Source organism: Balaenoptera acutorostrata, chromosome 7 (genome assembly GCF_949987535.1).
Source record: "Balaenoptera acutorostrata chromosome 7, mBalAcu1.1, whole genome shotgun sequence".
Taxonomy (NCBI): Eukaryota; Metazoa; Chordata; class Mammalia; order Artiodactyla; family Balaenopteridae; genus Balaenoptera; species Balaenoptera acutorostrata.
In genome coordinates, this window is record NC_080070.1 from 108,110,577 (window position 1) to 108,134,492 (window position 23,916).

A 23,916-nucleotide genomic window follows, 5' to 3' on the forward strand; every position below is an offset into this window, starting at 1 on the left:
CAACAGACCAATCACAAGTAATGAAATTGAAACTGTGATTAAAAATCTTCCAACAAACAAAAGTCCAGGACCAGATGGCTTCACAGGTGAATTCTATCAAACATTTAGAGAAGAGCTAACACCCATCCTTCTCAAACTCTTCCAAAAAATTGCAGAGGAAGGAACTCTCCCAAACTCATTCTATGAGGCCACCATCACCCTGATACCAAAACCAGACAAAGACACTACAAAAAAAGAAAATTACAGACCAATATCACTGATGAATATAGATGCAAAAATCCTCAACAAAATACTAGCAAACAGAATCCAACAACACATTAAAAGGATCATACACCACGATCAAGTGGGATTTATCCCAGGGATGCAAGGATTCTTCAATATACGCAAATCAATCAATGTGATACACCATATTAACAAATTGAAGAATAAAAACCATATGATCATCTCAATAGATGCAGAAAAAGCTTTTGACAAAATTCAACACCCATTTATGATAAAAACTCTCCAGAAAGTGGGCATAGAGGGAACCTACCTCAACATAATAAAGGCCATATATGACAAACCCACAGCAAACATCATTCTCAATGGTGAAAAACTGAAAGCATTTCCTCTAAGATCAGGAACGAGACAAGGATGTCCACTCTCACCACTATTATTCAACATAGTTCTGGAAGTCCTAGCCACGGCAATCAGAGAAGAAAAAGAAATAAAAGGAATACAAATTGGAAAAGAAGAAGTAAAACTGTCACTGTTTGCGGATGACATGATACTATACATAGAGAATCCTAAAACTGCCACCAGAAAACTGCTAGAGCTAATTAATGAATATGGTAAAGTTGCAGGTTACAAAATTAATGCACAGAAATCTCTTGCATTCCTATACACTAATGATGAAAAATCTGAAAGAGAAATTATGGAAACACTCCCATTTACCATTGCAACAAAAAGAATAAAATACCTAGGAATAAACCTACCTAGGGAGACAAAAGACCTGTATGCAGAAAACTATAAGACACTGATGAAAGAAATTAAAGATGATACCAACAGATGGAGAGATATACCATGTTCTTGGATTGGAAGAATCAACATTGTGAAAATGAGTATACTACCCAAAGCAATCTACAGATTCAATGCAATCCCTATCAAATTACCAAGGGCATTTTTTACGGAGCTAGAACAAATCATCTTAAAATTTGTATGGAGACACAAAAGACCCCGAATAGCCAAAGCAGTCTTGAGGCAAAAAAATGGAGCTGGAGGAATCAGACTCCCTGACTTCAGACTATACTACAAAGCTACAGTAATTAAGACAATATGGTACTGGCACAAAAACAGAAACATAGATCAATGGAACAAGATAGAAAGCCCAGAGATTAACCCATGCACCTATGGTCAACTAATCTATGACAAAGGAGGCAAAGATATACAATGGAGAAAAGACAGTCTCTTCAATAAGTGGTGCTGGGAAAACTGGACAGCCACATGTAAAAGAATGAAATTAGAATACTCCCTAACACCATACACAAAAGTAAACTCAAAATGGATTAGAGACCTAAATATAAGACTGGACACTATAAAACTCTTAGAGGAAAACATAGGAAGAACACTCTTTGACATAAATCACAGCAAGATCTTTTTCGATCCACCTCCTAGAGTAATGGAAATAAAAACAAAAATAAACAAGTGGGACCTAATGAAACTTCAAAGCTTTTGCACAGCAAAGGAAACCATAAACAAGACGAAAAGACAACTCTCAGAATGGGAGAAAATATTTGCAAATGAATCAACGGACAAAGGATTAATCTCCAAAATATATAAACAGCTCATTCAGCTCAATATCAAAGAAACAAACACCCCAATCCAAAAATGGGCAGAAGACCTAAATAGACATTTCTCCAAAGAAGACATACAGACGGCCACGAAGCACATGAAAAGATGCTCAACATCACTAATTATTAGAGAAATGCAAATCAAAACTACAATGAGGTATCACCTCACTCCTGTTAGAATGGGCATCATCAGAAAAACTACAAACAACAAATGCTGGAGAGGGTGTGGAGAAAAGGGAACCCTCTTGCACTGTTGGTGGGAATGTAAATTGATACAGCCACTATGGAGAACAATATGGAGGTTCCTTAAAAAACTAAAAATAGAATTACCATATGACCCAGCAATCCCACTACTGGGCATATACCCAGAGAAAACCGTAATTCAAAAAGACACGTGCACCCGAATGTTCATTGCAGCACTATTTACAATAGCCAGGTCATGGAAGCAACCTAAATGCCCATCAACAGACGAATGGATAAAGAAGTTGTGGTACATATATACGATGGAATATTATTCAGCCATAAAAAGGAACGAAATTGAGTCATTTGTTGAGAAGTGGATGGATCTAGAGACTGTCATACAGAGTGAAGTAAGTCAGAAAGAGAAAAACAAATATCGTATGTTAATGCATGTATGTGGAACGTAGAAAAATGGTACAGATGAGCCAGTTTGCAGGGCAGAAGTTGAGACACAGATGTAGAGAATGGACATATGGACACCAAGGGGGGGAAACTGCGATGAGGTGGGGATGGTGATGTGCTGAATTGGGCGATTGGGATTGACATGTATACACGGATGTGTATAAAACTGATGCCTAATAAGAACCTGCAGTATAAAAAAACAAACAAAACAACTAATACTAAACTTTCATTGGGTTATTTGTATGGAAATATGTTAATATAAATGTTTCAGACATTACATGAAATTTCTAAAAATCTTATATTTGTATTTGTATGGAAATATGTATGGAAATATGTTAATATAAATGTTTCAGACAGTACATGAAATTTCTAAAAATCTTATATTTGTATTTGTATGGAAATATGTATGGAAATATGTTAATATAAATGTTTCAGACATTACATGAAATTTCTAAAAATCTTATATTTGTATTTGTATGGAAATATGTATGGAAATATGTTAATATAAATGTTTCAGACATTACAGGAAACGTCTAAAAATCTTATATGTTCTGGTATAATGTTATAAGTAATAATCCTAGTTATTACTTTAAAATGTATATCTCAGAAATAACTAATTTTCTTGTCAACTGCATTATTATGAACTTTCATCAAATCTTTAACCATGGTCATTTTTAAGTCTTTTGTCATTTACAGACAGTTCTGGGTGTACTCTGATGATTTTGCAAATATGTTCCTATAAAAGAGTTTCATCTTCAAGAAATTCATGGAAAAGACTCTGACAAGTACAGGTTTCTGGTAACTGACTGTACTGCTGAACTGAATGAATAAGCATTTTCAGAACTCTAATGAAAAACTGATGAACTCATAAAAGTGCTAACAAAAGATCAAGATGAAAAAAAAGAAATTAATTACATGGGACTGAGTGAACTGATGAGGATGAGTATAATTTTTGTGACTTTCTGTCTGAATTAAAAAAAAAAAAATCCCACAAGGACTCAGAGGAAAAGAATATACAAATCAATTTTCACTGCAAAGTAAAGGAGCTGTTACAGTGGAGGATTACTGGACTGAATGTCAATGTTATGACATAGTATAAGTGTGTTTCATGTTTGGTAATTGCAATCATTGTTGCTTTTGTTGTGGTCATCCATGTACAATGCTTGGTGTCAGTCTATCTATCTCTTGTAAAAATAAAATACAGTGTGTGTGTGTGGAAAAAAAAAAAAAAAAAAAAAAAACCTCACAACAATCCTATTAAAAAAAGAAGAAAGAAAAGAAAGAAAATGTGGTATGTACACAATGGAATATTAGCCATAAAAAAGAATGAAATAATGCCATTTGCAGCAACATGGATGGGCCTAGAGATTATCATACTAACTGAAGTCAAAGAAATACAAACATTATAGGATATCTCATATGTGGAATCTAAAAAATAGTACAAATGAACTTACAAAACAGAAACAGACTCACAGACATAGAAAACAAACTATGGTTATCAAAGGACAAGGTGGGGAGGGATAAATTAGGAATATGGGATTAACAGATACACACTACTATATATAAAATAGGGGACTTCCCTGGCGGTCCAGTGGTTAAGACTCCGTACTTCCAATGCAGGGGGCATGGGTTTGACCCCTGGTCAGGGAACCAAGATCTCGCATGCCACGTGGCACGGCCAAAAAAATTTTTTAAATAAAATAATATAAAATAGATAACCAACAAGGACCTACCGTATAGCACAGGAAACTATATTCAGTATCTTGTAATAACCTACACTGGAAAAGAATCTGAAAAAGAATTTTCAGATAAAACTTTTTTATATGAAAGTATAAATCTCACTGGTAAAGGTAAATATACAGTAAAGGTGGTGATTTAATCACACATAAATCTAGTATTAAGATTAAAACAAAAAAGCAGTAAAAATAACCATAACTACAATAATTAGTTAAGGAATTCACAAGATAAAAAGATATAAAGTGTGAAAAAGAATATATATATAGAATATGTATATCTGAATCACTTTGCTGTACACCTGAAACTACACAATATTGTAAATCAACTGTAGTTTAATAAAAAAAAAAGTAAAGGTGGTGGTTAAATCACATATAAAGCTAGTATTCAGGTTAAAACCAAAAAGCAGTAAAAATAACCATAACTGCAATAATTAGTTAAGGAATTCACAAGATAAAAAGAGGTAAAATGTGAAAAAGAATATATATATATATATAGAAGAATATGAATATCTGAATCACTTTGCTGTACACCTGAAACTATCACAATATTGTAAATCAACTATAGTTCAATAAAAATATTTTTTTAAATCCCTAATTATAAAGACTTTTCTAGAACTCTTTGTACTTGCTGTGTTGAGAACAGTTTCATATCAGTGAATGGAAGTTATATCTATTTTGTAATGCATGTACTCATATGTTTAGGAAAACTTGTAATAAAGATTTTCTAAGAATGCACCTTGTTCGCCACATTGAGTACAGTGTTATACCAGTTTTACCCACTCTAAACATGTACAGAAGTGTTTAAGTGCACTTTTAGTAAAGATGTTTCTTTAAAAAGTATTTGCAGCTTGCATTGCAAACAGTGTTGTTATCACTGAATGAAAGTTATACCCATTTTAAAATCATTTTTAATTGACAGATAACATTATATTAGTTCCAGTTGTACAACATAATTATTTGATATTTGTATATATATTGTGAAATGATCACAACTCTAGTTAACATCCATTGCCACACATAGTTTCAATTTTTTTCTTATGAGAACTTTTAAGATCTACTCTTAGCAACTTTCAAGTATACAATACAGTATTGTTAATTATAATCACCATGCTGTACTTTACATCCCCAGTATTTGTTTATTTTACAACTGGAAGTTTGTGCCTTTCGACCCCCATCAACAATTTCTCCTCCCACCCCCTGCCTTTGGCAACCACCAATCTGCTGCTTGTATCTATGAACCTGGGTTGGTTTGTTTGTTTGTTAAATCCCACATATAAGTGAGATAAGGTATTTGTCTTTCTTTGTCTGACTTATTTCACTTAGCATAATGTCTTCAAGGCCCATCAATATTGACAACAAATGGCAAAGATTTCCTTCTTTTTTATACCCATTTTGTAATGCATGTAGAGAAGTGTTTAGCACACTAGTTATAAAGATTTTTCCAAGAACAGTACTTACTTGTTTCATTGAGAATAGTGTTATATCTGTGATTAGACATTATACCTATTCTGTAATAAATATACAGAAGTGTTTAAGAACCCTAGTAATAACGATATTTCTAAGAACACTACTTGCTTGCTGTGTGGAGAACAGTCTTATACCAGTGAACGGAAGTTATACCTATTCTGCAATGCCTGTAGAGAAGTTTTTAAGAACACTCATAAGAAAGAGATTTCCATTTTCACTTTAGACATTTTATTCAAAACTTTTATCCCCCAATCTTCTTTATCTTATACCATTTTGAAAACTAACCAATTGCCTGGAATAGTTATGTCTAAAGAAAAAGCAAAGTTACTATGGAGAACACTTGAACAAAATAATTTTACTCACTATGAATTTGAGGAAAATATACATTAATACTACTTCTTTAATTCATTAAGCTAAAAAAATTAAGTTTTTTTCCTGCACAAAATAAATGTGCACTGAAAAAAAAAAGAACTATTCAAATTTTGGAGAGTCAATGGTTAAGAACTTAAAAATTTGGTTCCCTACATCTGACATCTGTTTGCAATTATCCCTTTGGCGGGCTCTCAACACCCCAGGCAAGCCTGGGTTTACAAACTATGCTCTAAGAGTTAGCTGTTTTTAAAGAAAAACTGTATTACATTAATTTATAATATAGGCAACCATTTAACAAAAGTATGATTTGGGGCCTACTAAAAGACTTTTTTTTCCATGTAAATTGATGGAAGATGAAAGATCAGCCAAATTAAAGAAAACTGCAACCATTGTTATTTGTTGCTTACCACCTGGGTGCATATAGTAGAAAAGAGAAGACAATAAATTCACATGAGAGAGGGTTAGAGTGGGGAAGTGAAGCTTGAGTAGAAATTACCTACTAATCAGGTCTTCTTCTAACCCTGAAATTCTATGGTTCTGTGAAAGGGAATGATAGACATAAATCATAAATGTCTATTCTGGTCCTTTGCCCAATTTTAAATTGGATTATTAAAAAGACAACCCTCAGAATGGGAGAAAATATTTGCAAACGAAGCAACTGACAAAGGGTTAGTCTCCAAAATATACAAGCAGCTCATGCAGCTCAATATCAAATAAACAAACAACTCAATCCAAAAATGGGCAGAAGACCTAAATAGACATTTCTCCAGAGAAGATATACAGACTGCCAACAAACACATGAAAGGATGCTCAACATCACTAAACATTAGAGAAATGCAAATCAAAACTACAATGAGACCTCACACTGGTCACAATGGCCATCATCCAAAAATCTACAAACAATAAATGCTGGAGAGGGTGTGGAGAAAAGGGAACCCTCTTGCACTGTTGGTGGGAATGTAAATGGATACAGCCACTATGGAGAACAGTATGGAGGTTCCTTAAAAAACTAAAAATTAAAAAAAATTAAAAATAAAAAGAATTAAAAATAGAACTACCATATGACCCAGCAATCCCACTACTGGGCATATACCCTGAGAAAACCATAATTCAAAAAGAGCCATGTACCACAATGTTCATTGCAGCTCTATTTACAATAGCCAGGACATGGAAGCAACCTGAGTGTCCATCGACAGGTGAATGGATAAAGAAGATGTGGCACATACATACAATGGAATATTATTCAGCCATAAAAAGAAATGAAATTGAGTTATTCATAGTGAGGTGGATGGACCTAGAGTCTGTCATACAAAGTGAAGTAAGTCAGAAAGAGAAAAACAAATACCATATGCTAACACATATATATGGACTCTAAAAAAAAAATTGGTTCTAATGAACCTAGGGGCAGGACAGGAATAAAGACGCAGACGTAGAAAATGGACTTGAGGACACGGGGATGGGGGAGGGTAAGCTGTGACAAAGTGAGAGAGTGGCATGGACATATATACACTACCAAATGTAAAATAGATAGCTAGTGGGAAGCAGCTACACAGCACAGGGAGATCAGCCCAGTGCTTTGTGACCACCTAGAGGGGAGGGATAGGGAGGGTGGGAGGGAGATGCAAGAGGGAGGGGATATGGGGACATATGTATGCACATAGCTGAATCACTTTGTTATACAGCAGAAACTAACACAGCATTGTAAAGCAATTATACTCCAATAAAGATGCTAAATAAAATACATAAATAAATTGGATTATTACTTTTTGAATTTTAATTTTTGCTATTGAGTTCTATGAGCTCTTTATATATTTTGGTTATTAATCCTTTATCAGATATATCTTTTGCAAATAATTTTCCCCATTCAGTAAGTTGTGCCCACTTTTGTTTATGGTTTCTTTTCCTGAACAGAAGCTTTTTGGTTTGATGTAGTCTCACTTGTTTATTTTTTATTTTGTTGCTTATGATTGAGATGTGATTTCTAAAATATCATTACCAAAAGCTATGTCAAGGAGTTTTTTTCCTGTTTTCTTCTAGGAGTTTCATGGCTTCAGGATTCACATTTAAGTCTTTAATCATTTCAAGTTAATTTTTTGTGAATGGTGTTAAGAGTCGTTTCACTCTTTAACATGTGAATATTCAATATTCCCAACACCATTTATTGAAAAGACTGTCTTTTCTCCATTGAGTATTCTTGGCCCCCTTGTCAATTATTAGTTCACTGTATATGCTTGGGTTTATTTCTGGGCTCTTAGTTATGTTCTATTGGTCTATTTGTCTGTTTTTTATGCCAGTACCATATTGTTTTGATGCCTATAGCTTTATAGTATAGCTTGATATCAGGAAGTATGATGCCTCCTGTTTTGTTCTTCTTGCTCAGGATTTATTTGGCTATTTGGGTCTTTTTGGTTCCATATAAATTTTAGGACAGTTTTTCTTTTTCTTTTTTTTTTTTTGGCTGTGCCACACAGCTTGTGGGATCTTAGTTACCTGACAAGGGATTGAACCCAGGCCACAGCAGGGAAAACACCAAGTCCTAACCACTGGACTGCCAGGGAATTCCCTAGGACAGTTTATCTATTTCTATAAAAAAAATGTCATTGGAATCTTGATAGGAATTGCATTGACTCTATAGGTGGCTTGTAGTAGTATTGACATTTTAATAATATTAATTATTCCAACCCATGAACATAAGATACCTTTCCATTTATTTGTTTTTTCATTTGTTAATCTTAAAGTGTCCACTGGAGGGGCAGGGGCCTGTTGGGAGACTCTCTTGGAGCGGAGGCACTGGTGAGTGCCATTTTCCTGCTCTCCCTCTACCTTGCTAAAGCCTGAAGGTGGTGGGCACCACTTTTTTTCTCAGTGGGTGCCATCTTACCCCCCAACCTGAGGGTGCCATCTTTGTGCTCTCTCTCTGTCTTGCTAAAACCAGTGGATCTCATCTTTGTTTTTTCTTTCTTTTTTCCTTGGTGAATGCCATCTCCACAATCTCCCTTTGCAGTACTCCACGGTGCCAGTATCTCCCAGAGGGGAGATTTTAGACATTCTGGTGTCCCAGTTTATTTGGTTTTTTTTTTTTTTTTATGTCTTGTGCCCCAGTTTTTGTAGCTGCAGCCCAGGGGACAGCTCTTGTGTGTTTGGCTTTGGAGGCCAGGGGGACTTCTGTTCCTGGGTCCCACAGAACTGTAACAAAAGGAGACATAATTCTTAGCAGACTACCACCCCCAGGGTCTACACAGACAGCAGACTAAAACACACCCCTGAGAGGCCTATTTACTTGTCCTGGAGCTTCAGCCTGCAGGACAGGCTATGGGTTTACCACACATCTAGAGGCTACGAAGGTGCTCTCAGGAAACATAAGCCAGGGGATGCTATCTTTGTACTCACCCTCTGCTTTGCTATAGCTTTCTGGTATCTCCCAGAAAAGAGGTTATACATTTGTCTGGAGCCCCAGATTTTGCAACTGTCACCCAGGGGCCACATTTAGATCACTTGGTCCAAGGCCAGAGTTTACTATTACAGTCTCACAAGACTGTATTTATTTGCATACTTTAGAAGTTGCTGCCTGAGGGTCTGGATTCCAATCAGCCTAAAACTAGGTGCAGACTGAGATCTCTCCCTCTGGGGCACTGACAGGTCTTGGCACACCCTCAACTACTGGAAGCTCTTAAAAATAAAATAGCCTGCTTGGACAATCACAAAGATTTGTGAGACAATGAAGAGCTAGGGCAAGTTTGAACAATAAAGTTTATCTCCTATACAAGAACACTTCTTTAAGATTAGAAGAGGTAGCTGTTTCATCTAATACATAGCAACAAACAAAGAGGGTCAAGCAAAATGAGGGAACAGAAGCACACATTCCAAATGAAAGAACAAAACAAAACCTCAGGGGAAAAAACCTTAATGAGATGAAGATAAGCAATTTACCTGATAAAGAGTTCAAAGTAATGGTCATAAAGATGCTCACTGAACTTGGGAGTTGAAAGGATGAAACAGGTGAGAACTTCAACAACCAGAGCAATAATATAAGAAAGTACCAAACAGAAGTCACAGAGCTAAAGGATATAATAACTGAACTAAAAAAAATATTCCAGAGGGGTTCAACAGCAAAATCATCTAGTTTGTTAGCCAAAGAAATGATTAGTGATCTCGAAGACATGGCAGTGGAACTCATTTAATCAGAGGAGAAAAAAAGAATATAAAAAAGTGAAGATAGCCTAAGGGATGTACAGGACAACATCAAATGGACTAACATTTATGTGTATAGGGGTCCCAGAAGGAGAAGAGAGAGAAAATGGGGCAGAAAACTTATTTTAAGAAATAATGGCTGAAAACTTCTATAACCTGGGGAAGGAAACAGACCTCCAGATCCAGCAAGCCCAGAGACATCAAAATAAGAGAAACTCCAAAAGATCCACACCAACACCTATTATAATTAAAATGTCAAAAGTTAAAGAGAGAATCTTAAAAGCAGCAAGAGAAAAATAACTTGATATATACAAGGGAACCACCATAAGGCTATCAGCAGATTTTTCAGCAGAAATATTGCAGGCCAGAAGGGAGTGGCATGATATAGTCAAAGTGCTGAAAGATAAAAACTTCCAACCAAGAATACTCTACCCAGGCAAAGTTGTCATTCAAAATTGAAGAAGAGATAAAGGATCTTCCAGATTCACAAAAGCAAAAAGAGTTCATCACCACTAAACTGGCGTTACAAGGAATGTTAAAGGGACTTCTTTAAGCTGAAAAGAAGGGGAGATAATTAGTAACAAGAAAACATATGAAAGTATAAATCTCACTGATATACAGTAAAGGTGGTGGCTTAATCACATATAAAGCTAGTATTAAGGTTAAAGCAAAAAAAGCACTAAAAATAACTGTAGCTACAATAATTAGTTAAGGGATTCACAAGATAAAAAGATGTAAAATGTGACATCAAAAATATAAAATGTGGGGGTAGTAAAAATGTTAAGTTTTAGAATCTGTTGGAACTTAAGTTGTTATCAACCTAAAATACATTGTTATAAATATAAGTTATTATATGTAACCTTAATGGTAACCACAATGCAAAAACCAATAGTAGATACACAAAATATAATGAGAAAGGAATCTAAGTATACCACTACAGAAAGTCATCAAACTACAAAGGAAGAGAGCAAGAGAAAGTGAAAGAAACAGAGAAACTATAAAGCAGCCTAAAAACAAGTAACAAAATAACAATAAGTACATATTTATCAATAATCACTTTAAATGTGAGTGGACTAAATCCTCCAATCAAAAGACAGAGAGTGGCTGAATAGATTTTAAAAAAAAAACTACCTATAGGCTGCCTACAAGAGACTCACTTCAGATGTACAGACACACACAGACTGAAAGTGAAGGAACTGAAAAAGCTGTTTCATGCAAATGGAAACCAAAAGAAAACTGGGGCATCTATTCTTATATCAGACAAAATAGACTTTAAAACAAAGACTATAATAAGAAACAAAGAAGGTCATTACATAATAACAAAAGAGCCAATAACAGTAAGAGGATATAACATTTGCAAATATTACCAGACATAAAGGGAGAAATAGATAGCAATACACTAATACTAGGGGACTTTAATACCTCACTTACATCAATGGATAGATCATCCAGACAGAAAATCAGTATGAAAACACCAGGCTTAAAAACACATAAGGTCAGATGGACTTAATAAATATATTAAAATATATAGAAAAAAATCCATCCAAAAGCAGCAGAATGCATGTTCTTCTCAGGTGCACATGTAATATTCTCCAGGATAGAGCATATATTAGGCCACAGAACAAGTTTTAATAAATTTAGGAAGACTGAAATCATATCAAGATTTGTTTTTGACCACAGTCGTATGAAACTAGAAATTGATTACAAGAAGAAAACTAATTCACAACTATACGAGGTTAAACAACATGTTACCAAATAACCAATGGGTCAACAAAGAAACCAAAAGAGAATTCAAAGAATACTTTGAGACAAATAAAAATGGAAATAAAACATACCAAAATTTATGGGATGCAGCAAAAGCAGTTCTACAAGGAAAGTTCATAGCAATACATGCCTAACTCAAGAAACAAGAAAAATCTCAAACAATCTAACTTTACATCACAAGGAACTAGAAAAAGAAGAACAAACAAAGCCCAAAGTTATTAGAAGAAAGGAAATAACAAAGATCATAGCGGAGATAAATGAAATGAAGACTAATAAGATGATAGAAAAAAATCTAAGAGCTGGTAAGATGTAACTAAGAGCTGGTTCTTTGAAAAGATGTAACTAAGAGCTGGTCCTTTAACTAAGAGCTGGTTCTTTGAAAAGATTAACAAAATTGACAAACCTTTAGCTAGATTCACCAAGAAAGAGACGGGGAGGGGCTCAAATAAATAAAATCAGAAATTAAAGAGGAGACATTATAATTGATATGACAGAAATACAAGGGATTATAAGAGATTACTACGAACAATTATATGCCAACAAATTGGACAACCTAGAAGAAATGGAGAAATTTCTAGAAACATACAACCTTCTAGGACTGAATCATGAATAAACAGAAAATCGGAATATACCAATTAGTAGTAAGGGAATTGAATCAGAAACAAAAAACTTCCCAACAAACAAAAGTCCAGGACCAGATGGCTTCACTGGTGAATTCTAACAAACATTCAAAGAAGAACTAATATCAAATGCTTTCTCAAATGCTTTCAAAAAACTGAAGAGGAGGGAATGCTTCCAAACTCAGTTTATGAAACCAGCAGTACCCAGATACCAAAACCAAACAAGGACACCACAAGAAAAGAAACTTACAGGCCAATATCCCTGATAAACATATACGCAGAATTCCTCAACAAAATATTAGCAAGGCAAATTCAACAATTAAAAGGATGACACACCATGATCAAGTGGATTTATTTCAGGCATGCAAGGATATTTCAACATCCACAAATCAATCAATGTATTAACCAAACTAACAAAATGAAAGATTTAAAAAACATCATCTCAATAGATGCAGAAAAAGCATTTGACAAAATTCAACATCCATTTATAATATAAACTCTCAATGAAGTAAGTATAGATGGAACATACCTCAACATAATAAAGGCCATATATGAAAATATCCAGAAGAGCCAAAGCAACTTTGAGAAAGAAGAACAAAACTGGAGGCCTCATGCTCCCTGATTTCAAACTATATTACAAAGCTATAGTAATCAAAACAGTATGGTACTCACATTAAAAACAGAAACATAGATCAACTGAACAGAATAGAGAGCCCAGAAATAAACCCATACATATATGGTCAATTAATTTATGACAAAGAAGCCAGGAATATACAATGGGGAAAGGAAAGCGTCTTCAATAAATGGTGCTGGGAAAACTGAATAGCTACACGTAAAGAATGAAACCAGACCACTAATTTACACCGTACACAAAAATCAACTCAAAATGGATTAAAGAGTTGAATGCAAGACCTGAAACCATAAAAATTTTTGAAGAAAACATAGGTGGTAAGCTTCCTGACATCAGTCTTGGCCATGAAATTTTGGATCTGACTCCAAAAGCAAAGGCAACAAAAGCAAAAATATACAAGTGGGACTACTTCAGACTAAAATTTTCTACACAGCAAAGGAAATCATCAAAAAATGAAAAGGTGACCTACTGAAGAAAATATTTGCAAATCATATCTGATATGGGGTTAATGTCCAAAATATATAAAACATATTTAAAAGTTGTAACTATGTATGGTGACGTGTGGTAACTAAGGCTTAACATGGTGATCATTTTGCAATGTATACAAATATTGAATAACTATGCTGTCCACTTGAAACTAATATAATGCTATATGCCAATTATACCCCAATAAAAAGACTTTTAAAATAAAAAACTGGTGTTCAGAAAAGATGCTGTAAAAGTATTGATGATTATTCTCTATTGTCTAGATTCATTATACCTTGCTCTAGATCTCTAGGACTTTTTTGTTACTTGTCGCAAATTTGTACCCTTAAATATATGGCCTATCCCATCCCATCCCCCTTGCAACCACAATTTTACTCTTTCTATGAGTTTGGTTTTTTTAGAATTCACATACGAGTGATATCATGCAGTATTTGTCTTTCTGACTTATCTCACTTGCAACAAGGCTTATCCATGCTGTTGCAAATGGCCCAATGTAAAATAAATAAATAAATAAATGCATATCTCAATTTCTTTATCCATTCAGCAATTTATAGGCACTTAGATTGCTTCCATAGCTTTACTATTGTGATAAATATACATAGGATTGTATATATCTCTTCAATATCCTGTTTTCATTTTGAGGGGGTATATACCCAGAAGTGGTACAGCTGGATCATATGATAAATCTATTTTTTAATTTTTTCAGGAACTTTCATATTGTTTTTCATAGTGTCTGAACCAATGTATATTCCCACCACATGTACAAGTGCTTCCTTTTCTCCACATCCTCGCCAACACTTTTAATCTCTTGGTCTATAGTTTCCTTTTCATCTGTTGTGCTAAATGGCTTTGGTATAAGGGTAATGCTGGCCTCACAGAATGAGTTTGGAAGTCTTCCTTCCTCACAATCTCTTGGAAGAGTTTGAAGATTGGCATCAATTCTTTTTTCTTTTTTTAAATAAATTTTATTTATTTTTATTTTTGGCTGCATTGGGTCTTCATTGCTGCATGTGGGCTTTCTCTAGTCGCAGTGAGCAGGGGCTACTCTTCATTGCAGTGCACGGGCTTCTCATTGGGGTGGCTTCTCTCTGTTGCGGAGCATAGGCTCTACAGCGCAGGCTCAGTAGTTGTGGCGCACAGCACATGCTTCGTTGCTTCATGGCATGTGGGATCTTCCTGGACCAGGGCTCAAACCTGTGTCCCCTGCATTGGCAGGCGGATTCTTAAGCACTGCACCATCAGGGAAATCCCTGGCATCAATTCTTTAAGTGTTTAGTAAATAGAATTTGTCAGGGAAGCTGTCAGCTCCTGGGGAGTCTGCTCCTCCTATATTGAGAGGTTGATTCCTGATTCAATTCCTTTTGTCATTATTGGCCTGATTTTCTATTTCTTCCTGATTCAGTTTGGTAAATCATGTTTCAGGAAATTTATTAATTTCTTCTGGGTTATCTAATTTGTTGTCAATTATTATTCATGGTAATCTCTTATCTAATTTTTTTCTGCAGTATCAATTATAATGTCTACTCTTTCTCTTATAATTTTTTTATTTGAGTCTTTTTTTCATAGTTAGTTTAGCTAAAAGTTTGTCAATTTTATTTTATTTTTTTTAAAAACAGCTCTCAGTTTTGTTAATCCTTTCTATTGTTTTTCTGGTCTCTATATCATTTATTTCAGCTCTGATTTTTATATCTCATTCATTGAATTCTTCAGCTTCAGAATTTCTGTTTGGTCCTTTTTTATAATTTCAATCTCTATAGTAATTTCATTAATTTTATTCATTAATTTTATTCTTGAGTTCATTGAACTGTCTTCTGAGTTTTCTTGTAGCTTGTTGAATTTCTTCATAACAGCTATTTTGAATGGCTGAGAAAAAAAGCTGGTAAACTGGTAAAGCAGACGTAGCAAAAATTAAAATATCTGCTTTGAAAAATACACTGGTAAGAGAATGAAAAGATAATCTACACACTGGGAGAAAATATTTATGAATCACATAACTAACAAAGGACTTATGTACAGAATACAGAAAGAACTTTCAAAATTCAACAGTAAGAAAGCCAACAATTCAATTTTTTTTTTAATGGGCAAAAATTTGAACAGACACTGCACCAGAGAGAATATACAGACAGTAAATAAGCCAGTGGAAAGATGGCTGACATTGTAGACACTGGGGGAATGCAAATTAAAACCACAATGAGCTACTGCTACATACCTACTAGAGCAGTTAAATACTGAAAATACAAAGTGCTGGCAGGATACAGAGCACCTGGCGACTGGTACATGTTTAACTTACATGTGTGGCTCTCCTCACTAGTGGACTGCAAAATGATACAGCCATTATGGAAAACAATTTGGCACTTTCTTATAAAGTTAAACATACACTTATCATAGAACCTGGTGATCCTATGTCTTATTATTTACCCAAGAGAAATGAAAAGCTCTGCTCACACAAAAACCTGCATATGCATGTCTACAGGTGGTCTATTCATAATCACCAAAACCTGGAAACAACTCAAATGTTCAACAGGTGAATGGGTAACCTGTGGACTATGCATGGCATGGAATATTATGCAACAAGAAAGAGGAATAGCAACAACTTAGATGAATCTCAAAGGCATGTTGAGTAAGAGAGGCCAGTCTCAAAAGGTTACATATAGTCAGGTTCCACTTACATGACATTCTGGAGAAGGCAAAACTGTAGAGACACAGAAAAACCAAATGGGTGGGCTTGGAGAGGGAGAGCATATGACCACAGTAGGATAGAATGAGGGGCTGTCATGATTTTGGTGGAGGTGAATGGGTCTAAACGTGTGTTAAAACTCATAAACCTTTACACCAAAAGAGTCAATTTTACGGCATGTTAATTTAAAAAATATAATTTTTATGTGGTGATTGGCCAGGGAAGTTCTCACCTGATAAAGAGAATTTTGAGTTGGAAGATCACTTCCAGGTGGATAGTACAGCAAGGGCAAAGGCATTATGGCAAGGAGCATGCCTGGGGATTTGAGGATGAGAGACCACCACGTGGCCGGTCCCCCTCAGTGAGAGGATGAAACACCCACTGGCCTCATGGATGTCTAGGACCGTTCAAGTAGGAAAGCAGTGAGGCAGGAGTGCACCTGCTTGTCACAGGGCAGTGGGGCTTGAGAGAGGGGTAGTGCAGGAGATAAGGCAGGTGGAGGCCCCCAGGGGCCTCTGTGAGGACTTTGGCTTTACTGAGAGGTGGGGATCCACTGGAGGGCTTTGAGCAAGGAGTAAAAGATACCATGTGACCTGTTTTTAAGACTTTTGAGGACAGACCTTAAAGGAGCAAAGGTTGAGACAGAAAGCCTGGTTGAGAGATGCAGGCCTAACCCAGGCAGGAGGTGGTGGGTCAGCATTGAAAGTTCTCTTCCTCCCACCTCCTTACCCTTGGGCCCTTTCTCCAGATGCCCCAGCACACCCTTTAGCCAGCGGTAGATTCCGAGCAGGCAAGAGACCCACCTCCACCTCTCAGCTCAGAGGCTCTGAGGCTAGAAGCTGAATCAGGCACTGTGCAAAGCATTTGCCATCCACTACCTCAGGCTCTATAACAACAACCCCAGAAACAAAGCCCCATTCAGGTCCATGCTCTACAGGGGAGGAGCCTGAGGCCTCTGGCCAAGGGTCACAGAGCTATGATGCCCCTGTAAAAAATTAATAAACAGAAACCTCAATTAAATGGAGCTGGGAGATCAGAAAGGGAGCTCCCACACCCTGCAACAATAGCCGAACCCAGCAGGAAGAAGAAAGAGTCTTCTCAATCCTGGCAACTGCTCAGTCAATTAAAACACAGGGACTCTTTGTTTATTACAGCCTCCCAACTTCCTTTTCCCCCTCCTTCCCTTGCCACGTGGGGACTTGCATGTGGCTCACCATGGTTGCAGACCCTGAACTGCAATTCTCTGCTGATCCCAAATAAACCCATTTTTGCTGGAGAAATAACTGGCAGTCTATTTGTTTTAGGTCAACATTTTGGTGACTTGTACAGGGATCCAGAGAAGACCCCCGATGGGCTGGTAAGTAAACAGGTGCAGTACCCACATGAGCCCATTGCTGCTCACTGATTTTCTCACTGACCCTGGAGTTTGAAGGTACTTCTCCTGGATCTGAGCCTCCTCCCTCTTTGAAGCTCTCCAGGCTTTACCTGGGATCTATTTTAAGGTCTTGTCCTTTCTGGATAAGGCCTTGTTCTGTACTCAAGTACTCATCTGATTTTGAAATCAGACTCTTCCAACTGGAACTGGCTAGGCTTCAGCCCATTCCTTTGGGAACAGAGGCTATTTCATCGGAACTGTGCCAGTTCAGCCTTCGGGCCATTCCTTTGGAATAGCGGTTGTTCTGTTGGAACTCTGCTGAGAAGCCTTTGGCCTGGCTCCTCTAGGACCAACCTATTCCTTTACAACTGGCTGGTATTAGGCCTGCAGGCTGTTAGAGATATTTGAACTGTCTGGGCTGCAAGCTGTTTAAGCTGTAAGCTGCTTGAGCTGTTTAGACTTTTTAAAAATTATTCTCTTACTCTAGAGAAAAACTGCTGAAAAATGGGATCCCAATTATCTAAATATTTTGAGGGCAACCCCCCCCCCCCTTACAGGGACTCTGGCTGATTTTTGTTGTTGTTGTTAATTTATTTTTTGGCCATGCAGTGCAGCCTGTGGGATCGAACCAGGGATCAAACCCATGCCCCCTGCAGTGGAAGTGCAGTGTCTTAACCACTGGACCACCAGGGATGTTCCTCTGGCTGATCTTATGTTTAAAAACTGTAGCCCTTCCTCATGAGAATTTCTTTTTTTTTTCACTTTTAACAGGAATTTTTGTTTATACAAAGCATTATAATTTTCTCAATATTCTTCACTCATTTATCAACAAACTTTCCACTGTATTCATCTAACAAATTAACAGTGTCACACTACATTTCACTACCTTTCAACCTCCAAGCACTCAACTTAGAGACGAACAAAAAAGTGCTTGAAGCACCAAATGGAAAGAGAAGAAAACTAGGAAAGGTCAACAGAGATGCTTCAGAAGCAGTTAAAGGGGATGGATTAGGGGAGGAATTAGATTCCTGAGCACCATCAGATTTCCCTTATGGTTCAGAGAGGTTTACAAAATCATTTTTAAAAGACATGAGATTAGAACTAGGGAATCAGAGGAAACCACGCTTTGGGATATTAAGCAGGTCATCCAAGTTCCTGGATTGGCAGAAGTGAGAAAAAGAGGGACAGAGAAAGTGGGAATGGGGAGCAGAGGAGAGGCAGAACAGAGACAGGAGGTGAGAAGCACAGAGGGAGAAAGTTGTGCCTAGAAGAAATAAAGTCTGGAACTTGTCATGAATTGGAATAATGAAAAGCCAAGCCACAAGTCTAGGAGATGGACTACAAGAAGAGAAAGCCTGGAATTTTATACCTTCCAGGAGGTGACAACAAACCCTGAAGCTGTACAGTCACAGGCAGAGATGTGCATTTAAGACTAAACCATCTGTTTTACAAAAGTAAGACACTGGCAACCTTGCTTGACTAACTCTACTCTGTTGATTTAAAAGTGTTATGTGCCGAGAACATTGCCACCCAAGCAGGTAACATGCCTATAGGCAATATAGAAGGGGTCCAAGCCAAGTGGGTCTGTAGAAACCAAAATTCAGTTAATGTTACTGTCAAGTGAGGAGGCAATAGAACAGATTTCATTGTTCTCTTGAACACTTATAGTAATTTCCTAAAGCTCAGCCATTCTGATCACCTGAAATAAGCTAGTATTGCCAAATACTGTAAAATCAAATAGGCTGACCATGATCAAACCCCAATTTTTCCTGAGCCTTGACTGCCTCTGTGATCCGGAACACAGTTGGCAGCATGGAAGTTATTATTACTTTTTGGGGGGGGGGGGGTGAGGAGGGAACTGGGGATCAACAACTGCCTAACTATACGTGTAAGTAAACAAGAGAGATCAAATTGACCAATTAAATTGGCTGTTCAGAATCCCTCTTGCCAAAAAGTCATAACCTTGAGACTGATTAAGCAAAACAGGATTCTGCTACTCAGATGCTCCGAGTCTGGGAAGCGCTGGTTTTGATGATAATCCTGATGATAATTTAGTTTTTATTTCGATCTTCTGCCTAAGACTACTCTGCCCAGCACGAAAAAGCTTCACACAAACGTGTACGGCGTTTCCGAGTGGTACCTTCCGAGCTGCGTCTCCCCATCCTCTTCAGTTGTCCACTTCCTCCTCTTCATTCTGTTCTTCTTCCTCCAGCCTTTCCTCATCTTCATCGTCGTCCTCATCCCTGCTCTTGTCTTGCCCTTCCGAATCTGTTTTTTTGTCTTTGTCCTTCTTCTTTTGCTCTGAAGCTTCCTTCTTGCCTTTTTTGCTCCCTCTTGTAAGCTTCCAGAGCTTCTTTTAAAGGGGTCACGAACCGCTGCAACTCCATCTCCTCCATGGCGAAGAGCACATTGCTGGCATTCAGTGTCTTGCATTTCCCTTTCATGGCGAAGTTGTTGGCACAGGATGTGGCGTACAGCACGAAGACGCTGGCAGCGCGGGAGATGGCGCTCCGGGCCTCCTTGGAGGTGCTGACACGGTCCGGGAGCGCCTCCTTGATGATCCTGGTGATGACAGCATTGGGCAGGTTTAGGTCCTCGGGCCTCTCCGCCATTGCCGCCCCTCATGAGAATTTCTAACTAAATGGACCCACCTCACCAAAGGCAATCTAGAATATCGATGGCCATTATGGGGAGCTTACTTTTCTTAAAACGGAATTGGACTGTCAGGGCCCTAAAATTTCCAAAACTGAATGGAATGCTTATTTTGATTGGTATTTTGAGGCTTCCAAACGTTATCAGCAGCCTAAAATTGACTTTCTGCAAAATAAGACTTTGAGGCAAATGAATGATTAAAAAGATGGAATTGCTCCCAAAGCCTCAGGCTCTTCTTCCTGGGCTGCTTTGTCCCAGGCTCCGCATCCAGCAACATCCTGTCTCCCTCCCTCAGCCCCTTGTGCTCAGGCCATGCCTCCAGTGCCATCTTCCTGCTCTTCTGGGCCACCTACACCTGCTCTAGCCCCTCAGTTCCCCATACTAATTCTCTCAATGAACTTCCCTTTTTCTCTAAAACTCTCCCCACTCGCTTTTCCTCTAAAACTCTCCCTACTCGCTTTTCCTCTGAACTTATCAGAACCTGTCCCTTTAAAATTAAGCCTCCTAAGAATCCAGAGACTTACACCCTTAATTTCGTATATATATGCCCTGGACTAAAGGTGAACTGTGAGCCACAGTCAAAGATTTTTCCAAAGTAACTGAAAATCCTCACAGACTTGCTGAGGAATTTAATACAGTCATTCAAACTCAGCAACCCGGTCTCTCTGACTTACGTCAGCTAGTTCATACGCTTGTCGGTGAAGGCCAGGCCCAGCATGGGATGAGAACTGCTACTTGGGAAAATCCTAAAAGGCCTTTAGAGTTACAACCGGGAGACCATCCTGCTAACTCATATGATCAGCCTCAGGCAATTGCTAGGAGACTTCATGGGGCAAGTCCTGCGGCTTTTCCAAAGCCTGGTGATTGGAACAAAATGCAGGCTTGCACACAATAATCTAATGCATCTGTTCATGACTATTAACAATTGACTTCAGATTGCTTTTAAAGAAAATTCTGACCTTCCTTCAGATGTTAATTCTACCCAGGCAGCTTTTAACTCTATGTTTACTAGTGGGCTGAAGCAGGACCTTTCCCTTCTGGCAAAAAGGAACAGGATGGAATGAAAAACTGTGTCCACTCCAGATTTAGTTAATCTTGCAAACCAGTTCTCTCACTTTCTTAGAGGAGTCACCTAAAAGGGAGGCAGCTAAAATCCTTTATCTTCAGCTCCAGCAAATGAAGGCTCCTAAATGAAACCAAACCCTCCTAGTTTCTGCTATTATTGCAAAGAGCCAAGACTTCGGAAAAGAGATTTTACAAATTTAAGTGCTTCAGGCACCTTCAGTCTTCTAGCCAGCTTTTCCACCATCCTCCCAATTCTCAACGACAGGGCTCTTCTCAATCCTCCCTCTTAACTGGCTTAGAGAAACGTTTCTCCAGGTTGGGGGCGAATCTCTTCCGGTCCTAATTGACACTTGGAACCACACTCTCAAGGCTCAGCCCCACTACTACAAAGCAGCCCCTGCCTCAGAGTAAACAGTTCAAATAGTGGGGCTCTCCAATGAACCTCAACAGGCTCCTGTCTCTGAACCTATTCCACTTTGTTTAGGCCCTCTGAGAGATACACACACTTTTCTTCTTAGTTCCTCCACCTCTATCCATTTATTATGCCGAGACTTCTTAGAGAAGCATCAGGCCAGAATTTCTTTCTCCCAAAAGGGGGAAATAATTCCAGAATTTGACAGTCGTCATCAGAGTAAACAACAATGTGAATTAAACGACTCTTTGATATCTTTTATTTGCTCCATCTCTGATGATACTAGAGCTGATTCTGGAAACACAGATCATTTGTCCCTATTGAATCAGCTACCATCCTTTTTATGGGCAAAATCTCCACTGACAGTAGCAAAATTCACAGCACATCTCCCATCGAGATTCAAACAGATCTCTCAAAATCTCTTCCCAGAATTGACAATGTGTAAGTAAAGAAGCCATCCCAGGCATAAAGCCCATAATTGAAGATTACAAGGTTCAGGACCCCATTAGTCCTTGTACTAGCCCCTGTAATACTCCCATTTTACAGATGAGGAAACCTAAAAGCCAAGGGTGTAGGTTTGTCCAAGACCTCCAAGTAATAAACAACATAGCTATCCCTTGACACCCTGTTGCTCCTTTCATACATTCCTAAGTCATTCCCACAGGAGGTAAATTCTTTGCTGTAACTTGATTTATGCAGTGCATGCTGTAACATTCCGGTTGAACCTAGCGAATACCTCTTTGCCTTCACTTGAGAAGAAAAACTATTCACCTGGACAGTAATACCTCATGGTTTTACTGAAAGTCCTTATTTCTCATAATTCCTGAAGGCTGATTTGGATGATACAAAGTTCCCTAGAGGTTCTACTTTGCTGCAACATGTGGATGATTTGCTTCTTTGCTCTTTCTCAAACCTCCTCACAGGAAGTCATCATCCACCTGCTAACGCTTTCAGCCTTAAAGGGACATACGGCAGTGAGGATAAATTGCAGTTTGCCCTAAACCCAGGTTCATTGTTTACGGCATCTGATATCAGAACAAGGGCTACACTTAGTTCCAGACAGACTTCCTGGTGTCCTAAGTTTCTCTAAACCCAAAACTAAGCACCAACTGTGAGGTTTTCTTGGGCTAGTTGGTTATTGCCAAAACTGAGATCCAAATTTCTCTCATGGCCAAACCTCTGTATGTTTTACTGAAGCACAACTCCAATCCAATTTTATGGGAAGAACCAGATGACACAGATTTTAAGGACTTAAAGGAGAGTTTGAAGAACCCACCTGCCCTTAGGCATCCCAATGATCAGATTCCCTTCTTGTATATGAAAAAGAAGGGAATGCCCTTGGGATACTCACCCCAAAACATGGAGACCACCGTCGACCTATAGGGTATTATGGCCAGCAACTGGACCCTGTAACACGGAAATAAATACCCCTCTCGCCTAGAGCCATCACGGCCACCGCCCTTGTGGTTAAGGCCGCTGAGAAAATCACTGTGGGATCTCCTTTAATCATTTCTGGACCTCATGCAATAGCCCTCCTGAATTCTCATCACACTCAACATTTCTCAGTCAGCCGTCTCACCTCCTTTGGAGTCCTATCGTCAGCTGGTCTTCACATAACTCTTCTATATTGTAATAACCTTAACCCTGCTACTCTTCTCTCCTCTGTCACTGAGGAAGTCCCTCACAACTGCTTAACCCTGAGAGACCACCACCTGACTCCTCATAATGATCTACAGGAAATTTCAGTCGGTAACACTGACTTCTCATGTTCACTGACGGTTCTTATTTAAAAGGGGACAATGGCAGATATTGTGCTGGGGATGTTACTGCAACTTCTTTTGATGTTGTTGAGGCAGCATCTTTACCTACGGCTACTTTGGCCCAACAGGCTGAATGATATGCTCTCACACAGGCTTGTACTTTAGCCAAGGACAGAACTGCCAATATTTATATCGATAGTAGATACGTTCTCGGAGTAGCTCGTGATTTTGGAATGT

At 38.0% G+C, this 23,916-nt stretch overlaps 1 pseudogene; it reads right to left on the bottom strand.

Annotated features, from left to right (window-relative positions):
* Positions 1 to 14,168: 14,168 nt before the first annotated feature.
* LOC103007106 (DNA polymerase epsilon subunit 3-like) lies at positions 14,169 to 20,404 on the bottom strand (annotated as a pseudogene).
* Between the last annotated feature and the right edge of the window lie 3,512 nt (positions 20,405 to 23,916).